Here is a 15,266-nt window from a genome sequence, read left to right as displayed (position 1 = left end):
GCCGTTCATTTATGTTCAACGAATCCAATGGTATCGTTTCAAAGGGAAAGTGCCATGAAGATAAAATGTTTGCAGCTCAACCTGATTTGGATGAAAGAGGTTGTATGTAGCAATGTCTGTCATTGTCATGTGACACTTCATGGCCTCACAGCTGTACAAGTTGGTGACGTGCCGCACTTCAAAGTGTGTCACACCAACAAATGTACATGACCTTCTTCGTCATCTTTGCGGTTCCTTTTCATCTCCAGATTCTCTTGATTCTCTGTGAACCTCATTGTTCTACGGCTAGTAGGAGAACGAAATGCACTCGAACGTAGAATCTGAACATTTTATGACTCAGGAAATAGCACAATCATCCCATTTATCATGGCAGCAGTATTTGCTGACATAGAAGAACACATTGCAGCATCAAGTGTATCGTAGTCTAATCCACAGACCTTATTGAGGGCAGTTAAAAAATCCCTTTGACTTTTAGACGAGGGAACCAGACGTTCAACAGTGTGTACTTATCTCTGTATTTTAGGACTCAATCCTGTGCCTTTCTGTGGTCAGACGATTCTCCAGCCTCCTCAGGCTAGCAGGTGCTGAGGACTGCTGATCAAGTCTCACTTGCTCAAAATGCTGTGAGTTTACATTTGCATGTTTTCACATCCAGAAAGAGCGCTTCTGAATGCACATGTGATTGTTTCAAAAATAAAATCACTCTTACATGAAGTATTGAGAGATGCTGGAAAAATAGACCCGTCTCCTCTGTCTAAAAATTCATGGAAGACCCATAAAATGCTGCTGACAGCATAGCACTTCATGAAATGTCAAGATTTGGTGGCACCTCCAAATGAATCTTTATTACCAGACCTGAGTTTCATACCATGTGACTGGCTTTATTAATGTAGGATGACAGTGAAAGATTGGCCTATGAAATGCAGTGACACACTTTTCCATGACTATAGATAGACGAGAACCCAGAGACTAAAATTGGTGAGATATGCAACATTTCTAACACATCAAGTTGAGCCTGTAAGTAATTTGTAGACAAAGTAGGCCAGTCACTGGTGACAGTTCGTCTCTGTTCAATCGCTCCTTCTGCAAGTCTGACATTTTTCCCTTTGTCTTCTTGTTCATTTTCCACACAATCAAGAGGCAGGGGAGTGCGGAGAGATGTTGTCATGGTAACAGAAAAAATAGCCAGGATGACCATGAATGAGATAGACCTGCTCTGTGTACGAGTGTTCCATGACCTGACGACTGCTACAGAACAATGAAGAGGATGCTGAAGTGAGAGAGTAGAGCGAGCTTGGTCTTCACTGCTGTTTTTGGAAGGATTATTGTCATGACATGTATGTACTGAAGCTGTAGGTCGGAACAACTTTTTCCAGGACTTTCGTTAGTAGGAAGTCAAATTTGGGCGCAAGGGGGGATGAGTCAGCCAACTGGTTATGGAATATATCGATTTTGTTCAGGAAATTATATTTATTAACAGTGAAAATGTGCAAAGGTGTGTCCATGGATTTCAGAAGTTTGTTGATAGTGAAGGAAAGTATTTCTTGGGCTGCTGCTGCCTGACTTCATAAATCCTGCGTCGCAGGAGAACTCGGTGGCGGCGGCGGCGGCGGCGGCGGCGGCGGCGGCGGCGGTGTCTTCCTGTTCTTGTATGTTTCAGCATGGACGGTGAGACCTGTGTTTCTGGCAAGCTGATCCCCTTGGCGTCCGAGTTACTTTAAGCTCATTATTTGCCCAGAAAGTTTGGTTTAGAATCTCCTTCTGTTTCATGTCTAAATGCTAATTTTAAATCTGTGCTACCATGGCTACATTTAGTGGTTTTCTGTTTTTTTATTTGTCCTGTCAAATGTTTTTTCAGATAATAAAATCCACAACACAATATCACGTTTAGACGTTATTCGATCGGTATTGATATACCTGTTTCTGATGAAATGTCTTAGTTTTTTGGTATTTCAGTCAAATGTCTCTTAGAAAAGCCATTAACTGCTCCAACAGGCTAAGTGTGGTTCAGAAATCACGATATCCCACTGAAAATAACGTTAACACAGCACAGGGGACAAAATACTCTGACACATATTGATGATAACGTCTGTCTGATTACCAATGTTACCATTATCAGTGTCATATTTTCTGCACAGTTCACGTGAATATATCATAGTGCCATTTGAGAGAAACAAAAATCAGATCAGTATCAACTGAAAGTCTAATCACTAAAGTGGCAACTTGATCATATTTTCATATTCTAGAAAAAGTCATCTACCAGAAAAATTACACGGAGAAAAGTCTGCATCAAATATTTGGTCAACATGCTACAATCAGAACAATAGAAATAATTGGAATGTTTTTTTTGTCCTCAAAAGAAAAAGAGAGATGAAAACAAACTCGACAAAAGGCTAGTGCGCCTGCTGTCAAAATTGTTGGACATCTAATTTGTTCTAAAGATCACTTTAAAGAACTGCCACTGTGGAAAAAAGGTAGATGCAAAATGCAAATACCCAGAGAGTGAGTTGGATTATAACGAAAAAGAACAAAGACAGAGGTGTTTTAGAAAGAACCCCTCCAGTATCCTCTTTTTATTCTAAATACTGTGATTTTCAGCAGCTACCCTTCATTTGACTTAGAGAAACAGAAATGTCTCGCATGCTTGCTGAAAGTAAGGTGTGCCTGCACCACAGAGACAAGTGCAAGCAGTGATGCCTGGCAGTAGGCACCTAACAGCCTATTCAGGACACCATTAGAGGCTCCGCTTATTCGCTTCGGACCAAATCAGTGGGTCCCTTAGCCCTCTCTTCATTTCTCTCTGGCCAGTTCATGTCCCTGAATTTCTCCCCTGCTTCCCCTCCCTGGCCCTCGCTTGCAATCACACATGAGGTTTCACGGTAATTCATGTAAAACACAGGGGAACCATGTGTATCAACCCCCTTGCCACTAATGGTCACTGTTTGAGTATTTTTTCCCCTATATCCTTGACATCACACATCCCTCTCCTTCACTAGTTGGATATTTTGTAGCTCTAGTTCATCATTCTGTTGTAATAGTTGAACAAAAACTCTCTCTCACACACACAAACACACGCACAAACACACACAACAGATGTGTGACTCTAACTTTAACAAGGGAACTCATAAATTACATTGCACTGCATTTGGACCAGTCTTTGGTCCTCATGATGACTAGGAGTCCTGATAAGGTTATTGTTTATACCAGAAAAGGTGTCGAATAAGCACCAAAACCAGGTGTACACTCACACAACCTTGAGCTCCACATGATAATGCATTATAAGGAATTATATATGGAATGAATTCCAAAACAGCTTTCACACCGACGTGAGCTGCACAGGGGCTAATGTGCCTCCTGACTACTGTGAGTAAACGCTTGCCTCCCCACTGATTTCTGTTTAAAGCAGGAAAGCGTTCGCTGCTGCTGATTTTTGTCCTCACTCCATGATACACGTTCAGTGCATAACTACTGTATGTTTTACATCCCATGGCACATCTCAAAAACCTTAATGCCATACAGCACCATGGTTGAATCTCATATGAATACAAATTGCTGCTTTTATGAAATACACTGATGTTTTTTGGGGTTTTTTTTTTTTTTTTTGCCAACATGACACATCAGATGGTTTCAAATATGATTTTTAATGTAAAGTGCATAGGTGTTGTTCCTGTGTGGCATCTTTGTTCAGAGTATTTCCAGATTCACCAACCTGAAGGTTTTTTTCAGACGCCACTGACCAGTCTCACCTTGATTTTCAAAAAATGGTCTTGCTGCAGGCAGTGCATTACGGTTGAGGGACCCAGATATGTGGGTCTAGTGGGGGGGTAATACTTTTTTTTTGCTGGGTACATTAGCTGCTTGGAGGGAAAAACTGTGGACCTGCCACAACAGAGATATCCAGCACTGGGCTGCCAGCTTGGCTTGCATCCTAGAGAATTGCGACTCGACTGTAGCAATAATGTTTGAATGTCCATCCAGTCTGCTCCCAGGTGAGCCAACCCACTAAATGCTATGTTTATAATGTTTGTGGATTTGTTCATTATTCTTAGCAGCTTTCAAATCACAAGAGGGAAAGTTATAGTTGAATGGTGGATTTTAATAAGGAAAAAATAAATGATGGTGCTGCTGCTGCAAAAAAAAAAATAGAAACTATGTTGCCTGAACGACAAAGGTTTTCAGAGTTGTGAAAAAATAATTACCTTTATTCAAACAAGGTAAAGGTTGATATGTTTATGAATTAAATCATACCAGCAAAAAACAAAATGAAATAAAATAAAAATCAGTAAGAGCACTAACAATTAGGAGTGTTGTACTGGGAGAGTATAGACCTCCACAGAGACCAAAAGTATACAATTAAATATGTGATTATTTTTGAATTTAGGTCCATTCAATATTTCCTGAAAAATGAATAAAAATGTCAAAATGTGGCACTTAAGCAATGTTAAAGAAAGGCACATCCCAAACAAAACCATCGCGCACATCTTTGCAATAGTTCCACAAGTAATAGAAATAAGCCTGTTGTGTTCCCCTTCTTATAGGTGTATGTAATACAGCCTAAAATGATCAAATAAAACTTTCAGTTTAAAGAAAGTGAAGAAAAATTCCTCCATCCTTTCATCCTGATCTGCACCAAAATTGAACAGGTTTGTCCTTTAGTCCCAATGCATCTTTCCACAAAAATCGAATTCAGTCATTTTTGCATAATCTGGTTAACAGATGGACTGACAATGAAACCAGAAGAAACCGGTGAAAACAGCTCATTGACTGAAGTAATGATATTAAAATAATATGTCATTTGAGGTTCCCGTGGGGCAGACCATCTCATATCTATGCATTTCACTCATCTCGCCTTTGACTTGTTTTGTGTAGCAGTAGTATGACCTTGACTGCTAAACGATAAGAGTGTGCTGTTCAGGAGAAGAGAGAACACCTCAGTCTAGAAAGCTTTGGCTGCATGCGGGTCTCCTGTGCAATGTAATATGAAACACTATTCTTCGATCAGGACTATTTTCAGCCCACACGTTTAACTGGAGCAAAGCTGATCCCCCCCAACATGCACTCTGGGAGAATTTGGCAGGAGTGCACTCTCACACACACACGCACGCACGCACGCACACACACACACACACACACACTTGGCTTTGCTCAAATCAAATTGGCTAAATTTGACCTTTGAGGGAAAGTCTGAGGTGTGCCCGTCATTATCTACAAATATCATCCAGATCTGCAGACATTCAAATGAGCTGATTTAAAATAGACACATGCTGTTTCCATTTACAACACAATCGCCGCAGTAACAATGTATCAAAGAATAATGCATAATATCAGGGATTCTATTCTTAGTGTCGAACCTCAAGACAATTATCACCTTCGGCTTCATGACCTCCTGCTGTACAGAGCTTCATATCTCATTTCAGCTCATTGTCTTACTGTTGAGCAGTTTCCGGCTACAGCAGGCAGTTATAGCATATGGGCTTCTCCCTCTACGGCTGAAATATACTGGCTGGGTCTATGATACGCAACTTCAGCCTTATAAATATGCGGAGCAGCTACAGTGATCACACTGAGATACTTGCAAGTTATGTTTTTTAGAGATCGCTCACGGGCCATGGTGCTGTGACAGTGCCTGCTTCACTGGTTATGTGATTCCATCACACGAACCTGTGGTGCAGCTTAAAGTCAGTTCCCTGTCAGCCGTTTCTGTCTGCAAGATGATTTTGAGTTCCTCCTGAGTTATTCAGGTCGAAGCGTGCTAGATGGCAGATGACACGCGTAGTCAGATCTGGCATTTGTATGCATGTACCAAGTGGTGCACTGCCAATTCCAATCACCGCAGATTGGTGGACTTATACCCTTTCAACCATTTCTATGTTTATCTGAATCATCGCTGAATCATTCAGTTTCAAACATGTTAGACAGCAGATGGGCAGATGACGCATGATCAGATCTGGCGGTTTTACAAATGTGCCAAACGTTGCACCTTTAAACCCATCATCACCGAAAAATGGGTTGCGCGGGGGAAACAATACAGTATATGGTCATTGTTGCATGCCTGTGTGGAGGGAGCACAGTACAAACCAACATTTTTTCCACTCTGGGCTGGCATTGTGGCATAGCAAATACACAACTACGTTATGACGTAGGTTCTAGAGCCGATGCACAATAGAAATCAAGACTCGTGCCTTCCTCTCAACTGCCATTTATTGTAGAAAATGTGGACTTCAGGGAGCCATTAAGAGTGTACCTCACACAATGATAACTGCCGATGTAAACATGAGGAAGAACCCATGCAGAGCACAACATTTACAACCGCACGTGCACATGACGGAGAAACTCTATAGCAAAAGGTCATAGAGGGCTACTCCTAAACTCCAAGAACTTCTGGGGCTACAACAGAGAGAAAACATGAAGCCACAAACAGCTTAAAGATACAAATTTTGACTTGCTTGTCGTGGTATTATTGCGTTTAGCTGATAGAAAGCCAGATATGTCCCTCTGGAGTTGATAGAAACTGAAATTAGAGAAACTGTTGAACATACACACAGTGGACGGACACAATTCCAAAATGTGCTCCTTCAATGCTGTGGTGCTGTGGTGTAAGTGAACAAGTTCACCACATGAACTTAAACAAAACAGACATTTGTGTTTTCAAAGCTTTTTTGGAACTCCTGCACCCTAAAAGTGGCCAGAAACAACTCAGTTCATGTTTCTCAAGTATTCATAGGGTGTAGTACTGTGTTGCGCTTCTTAAATCATGAATGTACTTCACCATTTTGAGAAATGTTTTAATGACCATTTGATTTTGCCTCTCCATTTCACAGGCAGGTTGTGAACCATCGTGGCAAGCTGCTCAGTTTCTCTGCTCAGACTTTTCCATTTACATTGTGCTTTTATTCGTCTGAGCTCCTGTCAAATTGGTATTTCAGTGCAGCAAGATGGAGATTTATTTTGCTATTGTTTTCTTTCTGTCCTAGCTTTTACCAGACATCTCTGTATTGTATTCCCTCTGTCCAATATTTTCAGTTTTATTGGATTGGTGGAGATGAATTGAAACTGACAACTTTAGATATCACAGCTATAAATTTACCCCAATATAGAGCTGGTCTGCAATCCCTCATATATATCATACTATCCCTAAAGGAGCGCCGACATCAGAAAATAAAGAATGAATAAATCCAAAGTGGATTGAATCCATATTTTAGAATTTGCAGAATCAAAGATAACTGGAATATGGAAACAATTGCGTTTCATTAAATAATTTTCTGTAGCTTGTTATTTCATTTGACTATTATATGTGGTATGGGTTGTTTTTAATATTTGCTACTAACTACCGGGCTGCAAAAATCATTTAAAGCTGAGAAACCCTTTACAGTCAGGCCGTTCAATATCAGAGTAAATGTACTCTTGTGTCAAGTTTTGGTTAAGAAAAAAAAAGAGAAACGTCACGACCAGCTATAAACTAAATGCTATATAGGAAAAGAAGAAAGGGGCTAATAAGCTTTTCAGCTACTGAGCCCAGGGGGATTTTATATCAGCCCTTCAACCGTTATCTATTTAAAACAAACGTCATGCTTCTCTCAGATGATAGCTCTCAGAAGCCTCGGTGGCTGCGTTGAAGTTTTAGCCAAATGACAATGTACCACCTCTCAAATTGTTCTGACATTTAATTTCAGTCCGAGTCAAGTCATGGCTGCTTTACTTGTATAAGTGTTAATCACTGCTGCAGACTCTGAGGACTAACTGCTGAGTGCTGAACGGAGAAAGCGGTGTACAGTCTGAAAATTAAGAGTTTAACCTGGGTTGTTTTGATGAAGCCTTGTGTTTAAATATTTACGACCTCCTGACTGAGAGTGGCTTCAGCGACTGTGAGGAATCTTATTTTATCAAAGGCACTTCAATTCTACATTTTGCAAAAAACAACAAAAACTAAAGAATCTAAATACCTTTGTTTATAAATTGCTGCTTTTTCTTAGAACACATGGGGGGGGGGGGCACTTGAAGAGAAAGGAGGGGAGGCAGAACTCATTGGCCAAAGCAGCAGGAGAAACCAGGCAGTCAGATAAACCTGTGGTGTTTGATCATCATGTTTGTCGGTGCCTGACATTTTGCTGCGGGTGGAGTTGATTTCAAACCAGCTTGTGTATGTTTTTCTTCAGATCTCCTGATTACAGGATCTGCCAAGGAGCGTTTCTTCTCTGCTTTTTTTTTTGGTGTTCGTTTTTGCTTGTTTCCAATCCAGGATAAAAGAAAAATCTCGACAGATATCATAAGAAACTTGATGAAAATTCAGACCTAGTTTTTTTTTCCAGTGGCTTAAGACTCTGTTGTGCCATCATGTGGCCGTTTACGATGCACCAGGCTCGTCCTCGGGCTTCACTACTTCAAAAGTTTTTGACCTATTTAACAGCCGTCATTAAATCTTTACAGCGTAAGATATGTGGATATTTTGGATGTTGCAAAGTCATTTGTACTCTATCCTGTGAAACATGATGACTGTTTTTGTATAATATTGGTAGACTTTTTGTTATCATAGGACATAACTGTCTGTCTCGAAATGGAATGACATTTTTTCCTGCAGGTGGCACCACAGCAGCATGCTACATTTGAATAGTAACACACATGTCATAAGTTTGACTCATTTACACTTTATATTGAGCAAATAGCACACCTGAGCAAAGCTCTGACTTTTAAATTGATCGTGCTGTTGTTGTGTCACTTGCAGGGAAAATGTCATTATGTGTGGTGACGAGGACACATGACTTACAAACTCAAATGGGAAAAAAGAAACAAGTTTGCCTTAGAATATGAATTTCATTATAAAACTTTTTATCCTCATCTTTTGCATATAATGATATTGAAATGTATGAAATAAATAGAACAGAAAATTACATTCAGTTATCCTGATCAAGAGCACCTCACTATCTGTTATAATAACATGGATGGAGGTTTTTTTTGAGAGATAACAGCCTGCAGAATCAGAATGGATTCACTCCAATAATTCGCCTCCGAGGGAGAAAAACACTGACTAATATTATCACGCTGTTACATAGCTCCATATTCGGGACAGAGCTGATGGAGGGCATATGGACTGAAAAGATGGGATCTTTAAATAATCACTGTGTGGTTCTGAAGCAACACTTCTGATATAATTTTAACCTTCCACATACCAAGGAGCCAATGTTGCAGCTCTCTTCAAGACTTCACTGCCCCCTTGTGTCTGTCATTGAATTTAAGCTAGAGGCAAGCCCTTAATTTTGAAAAAGAGGAGGCTTAAATGGGACTTCTGTTTCAAAACCTTATCAAATGCCTTTGTCAGGCTTTTAAAACATTTTGGTTTTCAAGGTGGAAAGCATAAGAAGTGGGCATGAAAACCGACGAAGCTCTAATAGTTGCCAGTCGTTGGGGGAAATTTTAGAGGCCCCAATGCACAATGGGCCCTTGAGAGAGTGGTACAGGAAGTGCTCCTGTACAGCTTCTTTTTTTCTTTTTTTTTAAACAATAAATTCAAGGGGGGGAGTGGCAGTTGCTGATCTTGTCAGGAGTCCCACAGCAGGACCAGCCAGAACCAAACCCATCTGAGATACCAACTCACCTAATCAAATTATCTACATGAAAAATGCCTCTAAAGAATATCATGTTTTCTGTCTGGATTGTGAGGGACTACTCTCCCAGGAACTCGTGGCCTCTGTAGCCCATGATGCACATGCCATGTGGGTGTGGGATCTGGAGTTCACCGCTTGAGGCCTGAGTAAATACTGCAGCCATTCCAGGCGTTGCTGTGAATGGTGGAGGAAGGAAATGTCTGTAATCAGGGTAACTTCACTGTTTCCCATAGCTGAGTCAGGAAGTAAATCAGTTGCAGGCAGATGACAGTCGATGGAGAGGGTGTGCTTATCTAACAAAGCCAAAAAGCTGAAGCCTAGCACTAAACTGCAACCTAATATAATATATCATAATTGATTTTTAATTTGCATCCTTAAAAAGACATTATTCCACAGTTTTGCGCCTCATTTCTGATGGGATCCAGTGTATTAGTTTGATGATTAATGTGGGTTTTATTTTAGCGCACGCTGCATCATGCATTATCCATATGAAAACAACATTGCACCGTTTATATTCCTTTTTATAGAGCAATTTATGCTTCCCCTGTGGTCTGAGCTGGGCTCCTGCATCCTTCTTACTGTCTCCCTTGAGGCTGAAGCTGCAATTACTGTTATGATACTTCTGTAGAAATAAATGATTTCCAGAATAAAGATTCCAAGCACTGGTTTTGTCCTCTTCCAGGTTTAATTGTTAAATATTCTTTAGGTACGCACAAGATATTTCTCAGAATGATAGCGAAGAAAAAAACAAAACAGTGATGAAAATGTATTTTCTTTGACGTCTAATTTTATTCAAAACATACACGGCAGGTAGTAGTTTCGGTGTGTATCTCCAATACGAATCAAAACAAACACTACTGCTAGACATTTTGGTATGTACTTCCAATGTTAGTCAAACCATACACATCAGTTGTTATTTTCGATGTGCTCCTCCAGTTTTAGTCGAAATGTACACAACATCTGGTATGTGTATGTCCAGTTTTAGTCAAAACATACACACTCCAGCTGGTATATTTGGTGTGTGATGTATTTCCCCAAAACCAGTCAAAACAGATGGCCCATCCCACTGAGCCTGCATCTTCTCTTCGTTCCTGCCTGTTAAAAGGAAGGTTTCTGCTGATGTGCTTGCTCATGGGGACTGTTGGGAGTGTTGAGAGTGTAGTTCTAGACCTGCTCTACTTGTAAAGTGTCATAGGATAACTTGTGATTTGGTGCTATACAAATAAAACTGACTTGACCTGACTTGTGTATCATGATAAAACGTAAACGCTTCCACTGTGTTCCTTGACAATGGAGCAAACTTGCAACACGGCAGGAGTGGCGGGTCAGAGCGCCCTCCGTTTTTCCCTGATTATTGCAGGTCAAAGACACAATGAAGTTTCTTGAAATAATCCATGACAGCTAAACAGGAAGGCACATCAATAAAGACAAGATATGAACTGAATAACAATAATACCAAGTCATAACTCATAACGCTGCTTATTGTAGTCACTAATGCAGAGGTAAATTATATACATGGCTTGGAGTACCTGTTATTGCAATGGACAAAACAAAGAAAAGCAAACTTCTTGGCTATGTGAATGTTAAGTATTGTTGGAGAGTTCAGAGGGAACAAGTAGAAATCATCTGCTCACTGGATTTTGGCTCTCAATATGAGGATTTACCACATTTTTCCAAACTGTTTCAGTCCCACAAAAATGAACTCCTAATACCTCAAACTGAATAAGCAGGCATGGAGAAGTTTATGCGGTGCCAAATGTTGGCTATGTAAGTCGGTAATTCACTGTAATTTCAAGTAATTACTTACTTTTTCACACTTCAGGAACTCCAAAAACACTGTCTGACATCCTTTTCCAATGTCATTTGAATTAAAAGCACATACATTTCATACACAGAGGAGACAAGCTGACATAAAATATGAAGCTTTCCTCTTGAGTCAGCAGAGCAGCATGCCTGTGATTATAATACATGAAGGGTAGCAGTTTAATAAGCAGTCCACACATAATCCTCCCACTCTGATGCAAAAATCTTAATAACCTTTTTATTAATGTTTTTATGAATATTTTTCCCATTTAAAAAAAACAGTTACAGATTAGGTTCAGTTGTATTTCCCCTTTGCCTTCTGCAGATTTGGACATGAAATGTGATAGAGAGACAGAGAGAGACAATTTTGCATGCTCATTTGAATAATTTGAATACCATAATATAATTGGGTTTTATTCCAGCACTACGGTTTCTGTTGTCTTTTATGTTAAAGCTTCCATCCACGATCTCCTTCGCCGAGTTTCGGCATCTACTATGATCCTCAACAAAAACACACAGACCCTGTCTGGCTCTCAGAACAACACCACCAGTTGTGGCGTGCCAGTGAGCAAACAAGAGGTTATTTCTGTCTGTGGTCGACCCCTAACCGACCCCCTGCCAAGCTCTCTGCTGGCTGGGCCCAGGGACTTGGTCGAGGGAGAACTTGTGTTATGTGTTCTGGGTAATGGCCGCTGCAGGGTTAATTAGAGTTATGGGAAAGTTCTGGTTGTTGAAATCAGGGAATGTTAGAGGAGAAGTGTGAAGGAGTTACTCACCCCCTGCTGAAGTTTTCTTACATGATGTGTAGGTGTTATATGCCAGACACACAGAAACGGAAAAGGTCTGTTTTTTTCACCACTTGTGCTATTGGCTATTTTTAGCAGCATTTCTTGAGCTGGGCTAATGGCTGGATAATCTGGTGGGCGTTTTTACACAATGGCTCTTCAAGTTAAAAGCTTATGTTATCTTCTTGTCAACAATATTTGTTCCTTTCTGTGTAATTTCCCCATTTGCACTTTGAATAGTTGTACACATTTTTGTAAAATTAGCTGTGTTCCGTTGTAGTCAGGTTCTTGTCTGAGTGCAGACGTTGACCGAGGGGAAAATGTGCTATTCGATGCATTTTCATTCTGTATTGAATGTGGTCTTTTGGAAGGTGTACTCACTGGCCTCTTCATTACGTACACCTGTATTCAATGCAATCAAATACATCAGCACTGTCATGAACTCTACTTTAATAATGCTTGTGTTAACACCATCAGAAAGTGGAGTGTATTATATATTGAAAGGTTTTTCTAATATTCTGCTCTCTAGTGTTCATTTATTACCTAAACTTCTTATCCTGCACAGACTCACATGTGCCAGTCAGAGTCACCAATTAGCATGCATGTATTTGGTGCTTTTATGTGTGGAAAAGGGAATGGACAAAATATTTTATGTCTCTCAACATGCGAGGGCTCTGGATTGTTCAGCAGCTTATCATCATACCACGTTAAAAAAAAATACAAAAGTCTTCCCGAACATTTTGAGTCATCCTGCCAAAAGACCATCTTTGTGTAAAGCTGGAATGTGTGTCAAGCCAGTTGTATTGGATTGTGCAAGTGTGCTAATGAGGTAGCCGGGGTTCTACTGATACAGCAACTAGCTCCAGCCTCATTGGGTACAGAATCGACGCAGTGATGTTGAACGTTACATTTTTGAAGACAATCCCCAGTCGATCTAAATCAATTTTGAGTGCAAACGTTGAAATAACAAGAAGTGTTCCGATGACTTTTTTCTGAAGAACTGCTGAAACGGTTAAGTATGTATGTGACAGCTTCTGGATCTATTCCACCATGCTTTTGTCATATTTGTGGTAAATTTGTCCAGTCATGCTCCGAAGTATTTGGATGAAATGGAAAAGCAACAATCTTTACGTACCTCAGCTTCTCCAGTATTTACATACTTGCAGTGTTGGTGAAAACTGTTTGTTATTTTGGCAGTCTTGAAATGCCAAAGCAAAAACGTGGGAAGGAATGTACTTTAATCGCCCATTTGATTGGCTGTGCAGTTAATCTAAGCAAGCAAATACAATTACATGTTTATATACAGTATGTGAGCGCATGCTTGACTGTGATTACAGCTTGCCAGAGGGCAACTTTCTGTTCATGTTTTGGCGATGAGGTTAATGTGGCTGTGTCCGCCACTAGCTTGACTCCTTAGCCTCTAATGGCAGCTGCATCGAGCAAAATGCTTCAAAGAAAACTAACGGCCTACAGGGATTTCCCTCTGGCTTTCCCACCATCTGCAGAGGACTTTGTGGGACATGGTGGTAGTGGGTGTTGGGGAGACTCCCCTGTGAAAATGGAGATCCACTGGTTCTTTCAAGACATGTGATCTCACAGTATGATTTATACAAGTAATTTGAATATACCTCTAAACACTGATGTTCAGGCACCAGCCAGCATATAAAGCCATTCCTCTGGCAATCCTTCATTAAAGCTTGTTTTCTAGTGTTCGGCTAAACTATGATCCAGGTGTTATATGATACAACAAATACTTTTACTGAAGACAAAGCCATGGCAACTACCCAGATTCCCCTTTCACCACCAGGATAAATTATTCCAGTCCAAAGGTTGACACGTCCATATTTTATAACTGTGCAATCCGTCATCCTGAGACTAACACCTGACGCCTTGCAAAAATAATTTGATCAGTATATTCATACTTTAAACTGAACACCTGTGATGTTGCAGCACACGCTGAACAATATGCCTGCTAAACTTCAAATCCATCGTATTCATTCTGACGTGTAGTGTGTTGAGGGCTCAGAGTGAAATTGTTGTTCTGGAAATATTACTTAAAAAGTGAGTCGAATCCAGACCCTCCCAGAGATCCTTCCTGGAACCACCCCGGTAGACATCCAGAAGGAATTTATTGCAGTCTGGGTTTTATAGCAAATACCTATGTGAGCTAAAAATGGCTATATGGATGAATCCTTCATTAAAAGCACACTCGTATGTGATTATACCATTGACATCAGCACCAGAATAGGATAAAAGCTTTTAATTTGAAATTGACAGTTTTCAGTCATTTTGTTTCATCTTAACACTTTGCTGTACCCTAAGCAAAAAAAACCCCAAACCAACTATTTTGTAAGTCTGAAGCCCTCAGATGGGACTTGATGTTAATAAAGGCTTTGATGTTCAATGAAAAAGTTGATGCGGGGAAAAAGAAGTGTGGGTTTGGAGAACATTTTGTCCGCCGAGGGTCAGAAGTCTAATGAGATTGTCAGGATCCAAATGATGAAGCTGCTGTGGATTTTCTAACCAGGACCACATTGTGACAGCACAGCTGCTCCTTTAAATGCATCACAAAAGTTCTGTCTGACATCTAGGGAGAAAAAAATAATTGCAGGAAACCCCGCAGACTGGTATAATATTGTCCTTTTGTTTGTAACACATAGTACTGTTTATCTTTCGCCACTCAAAGGAAACATCATACAGGAATCCTCACTACTCGAGTGAATTGGCATGACATAAGCGGCAAATATAGATGGATAATAGACAAAGGATGAGAAGAAGAGAATGATTGCATAGTAGACCTCGGGACACATTGTTCTGGGGCGGAGGAGTTTTACATCCACGTTCAGGTTGGCTCGGCAGCTGTGTGTATGTCCCAGGTGTTGCCAGCAGCACAATGTAACACAGACGCAGCTAACGTAAAAGAATGTTGAGGAACTCATGCAATAAAAGACCTGAGAGTCCAGAAGCAGCTGGGTGAGACAACAGAACCTGGGAGGCTTTATTTGTCCTGGTCTGAGCTAACAGTGATAATGCAAACTGCTTGATCAAACACATCATCAGGGTTTATAGTCCTGAA

At 40.4% G+C, this 15,266-nt stretch overlaps 1 protein-coding gene across 1 annotated transcript in view; it reads left to right on the top strand.

Moving 5' to 3' along the window:
* The window catches only part of mrtfbb (myocardin related transcription factor Bb), a 73,321-nt gene that overhangs the window by 42,721 nt on the left and 15,334 nt on the right, over positions 1 to 15,266 (top strand). The gene's annotated exons all lie outside the window — the stretch shown is intronic.

The sequence above is a fragment of the Aulostomus chinensis genome, chromosome 18 (assembly GCF_037954235.1).
Source record: "Aulostomus chinensis isolate RoL2024-O1b breed Wild chromosome 18, RoL_Achi_v1.0, whole genome shotgun sequence".
Lineage (NCBI taxonomy): Eukaryota > Metazoa > Chordata > Actinopteri > Syngnathiformes > Aulostomidae > Aulostomus > Aulostomus chinensis.
This window is presented reverse-complemented; position numbering and strand designations above follow the sequence as displayed.